We start from the raw sequence: 2,731 nt of genomic DNA, 5'->3' as shown, positions 1-2,731 counted from the left end.
GCTCTTTATAAAAAAAAGTTTGGCAACCTCAGATATAGACCACAATAAAGTTTTCCCTATATAATCCTACAGAATACTGAATAGAGAATACAGAATACTGACTTACTTGAATATATTCATTGATTATTCTCTATTTCTACTATGCTTTTTTCCACTTTGGCAACAACCACAAGAAAATTCTTTGAGATCTGGTATTTACTATTACTGTTATGTCCCTAGTAAGAGTCATTTGTTATCAGGTACAAGTCTCTCCAGTATGGAACTGGAAATATTCTTGGGAAGCAATAAGGATTTTCAAAGAACTTCTTGTGTGAAAGCATATCTGAGAGAGTACAGAGGCAGAAGGGAGGTTGCATGAACAAAAACCGGCAGTTTCCGATGCTTCGAACACACTCTTAATGATCTCATGGCCTATTGGCTTGAGTTACAAATCAAAATGGGCTTTTATGTCTTTCATCATGCTGGGGTCAACTTACTTTATTAAAATTAAGCTGCCTATCATCTTCTAGAATGGTACACAAGACTATAATATATGCTCTCCACCCACTTCAAAAGCCCTATGACCCATTTTTTTTTTTAATCCTTAAATGTGCCAACCCACACAAAAGCACTGTCTTTTTTTTAACTATTCTTTCAGGCTGTGCCTTTTAAAATAGTAGTGTCTGCAGAAATGTCACATCAAAAGAAATTGCTCAGAGGTAGAAGTACTTAACTGAAACTGCTTTTATTAGTATATTGGGGGAAATTTGCTGGCCTGAGAATGGAAAAAGGAGTGATACTGAATAAAAACACTGTGGTGCCAAAAAGGGAAATTTATTTTCTTTCTTTTTCTTTTTCTTTTTCTTTCTTTCTTTCTTTCTTTGCTATAAAAATCCCATCTCATATTTTAAAATCTAAATAAGAAGATTCTCTATTGACTGCTGCTGGTTTCTTTTTGTTTTTAAAAATAATAACCCTTTCAGAGTTTCCCCAGAATTCTGATCCCTAAACGAAGCTTAGGGCTAATCCACTAGCTGGCATGTACACCAGTCTCTATATGTCTCAGTCTCTGCTGTACAGTTGTCAACTCTGTCAAGCTCCCACATACCCCATTTAGAGCTACTCTTAGTAGGCACTGTGCTCTCATTTTTCTCTGGGCTTTGCACAGACTCTTCCCTTTAAAAAGTGTTCAGTCTTCTGTTTTGATGAATCCTCATTCAACTACTTATGATTCACTATATGCCCAGATTTTGATGACCCTTAGCCCTCTCCCTTTCCAACCATCTCAAGGAGAATCCTAACACCACCACCCCCACCAAGTGTCCACAATTCTTTAGGAGGTTTGCAAAGAGATGCCTCACATGCCCACAGACCAGTTATCCAGCTTCATTCTTTACCCCATGTCTGCCAAGTTTCCTCTCACGCTCTGGCTCTCCCTTTCTAAGATTGAGAGTAGTCCCCACTGTAAATAATGCCCATCATATGAATGCCAAAGTTCACACCATGGATGTTGCTGAAACCGCTAAAATGGGAAAGAGGGACACTGGCTTTCCTGTTGAGATAGGAAAATCTTCTTCTCTAACTCTATGCCACACTTTGGCACTTGGGCCCCAAAGAAATATTTCTTTCATCTTCCTAGAACAAGTCCCCAAACAAGAACCGACACATCTTTCTCTGACAACATGCAATGGTTCTTCCTCCTTAGGTTAGTCTAGATCCAGTCATTTGAAGATATATTTCCCCAAGTTCACATTAAACCAACATGGCATTTTCCTTCTAATTGGTGCCCCAGTCATACCTTCACAAACACATCCATTTTATAAGTTTAGTTTTATGTAACCCTTCTCCTATCACCCACAGCAGTGGGTAAACATAAAGGTGAATGAATATTAGAAAAAATCTTATTAATCTCTCAGGAATACCCACAGAAGGTCACCTAAATATCCCTCCACTTTTCCTGATCACTTTCATCAAGCCTCAGCTAGGCTCAGATGGACACTTGGGCATCTTCTGTCTCCTGATCTCTCTCTTGCTTCTCTTTTCTACCCTCCTGCTCTTGGCCTGCTGCTCTCTCCCAGATCAAGGCCATACATACCTTTCTTCCCCACTCCTCCATAGTTGTAGCTTAGATTTTTCAAATCCTTCACAGCTGAGAAACTATAGTCAAACCTTCCTTATCTCTAGTAACATCGCATTGATGCACTGTGTCAAAAGAGTCCCTTACTACCAGTGCAGAGAAGGAAAAAAAGAATAAAGGAAACAAAGAAATCTTTCATATCCCCTGTATTTTTGTCTAAGTTTCTCCACCAAAGATGATTAAAATCTCCATCATTTAGATGACCAAAACAAGCAGTTTTAAAATACAATTTCTCCCATTTTGATATTTCCAAGATCTTAACACCAAGGCTCATTCTTGGGTTTATCTTATACCATAGGTTTTTCCTGCCCTCCACAGACTCTATAAAACCCAATTATCCTAAAAACAAAAACAAAAAAAAACCTAGTTATCCTAGGCATTTGGCCTAAGAATTGGAGCTCTACCCTGAGATAATGGCTTTGACTATACATATCAGTGAAATTCATTTAGCTTCAAATAATGGAGACCCAAAATAATAGTGGCCTAAACAAGACAGAAATTATTTTCCCTTTCATGTAAAATTCTAAAACTATGCAGATTGAGTCTGGACTGGCAGCTTTGCTTTGAAAAGTCCTCCACAACTCATGTGCTTTCCAGGTCATTGCATCACCAACT

The sequence above is a fragment of the Neomonachus schauinslandi genome, chromosome 11 (assembly GCF_002201575.2).
Source record: "Neomonachus schauinslandi chromosome 11, ASM220157v2, whole genome shotgun sequence".
Taxonomy (NCBI): domain Eukaryota; kingdom Metazoa; phylum Chordata; class Mammalia; order Carnivora; family Phocidae; genus Neomonachus; species Neomonachus schauinslandi.
This window is presented reverse-complemented; position numbering follows the sequence as displayed.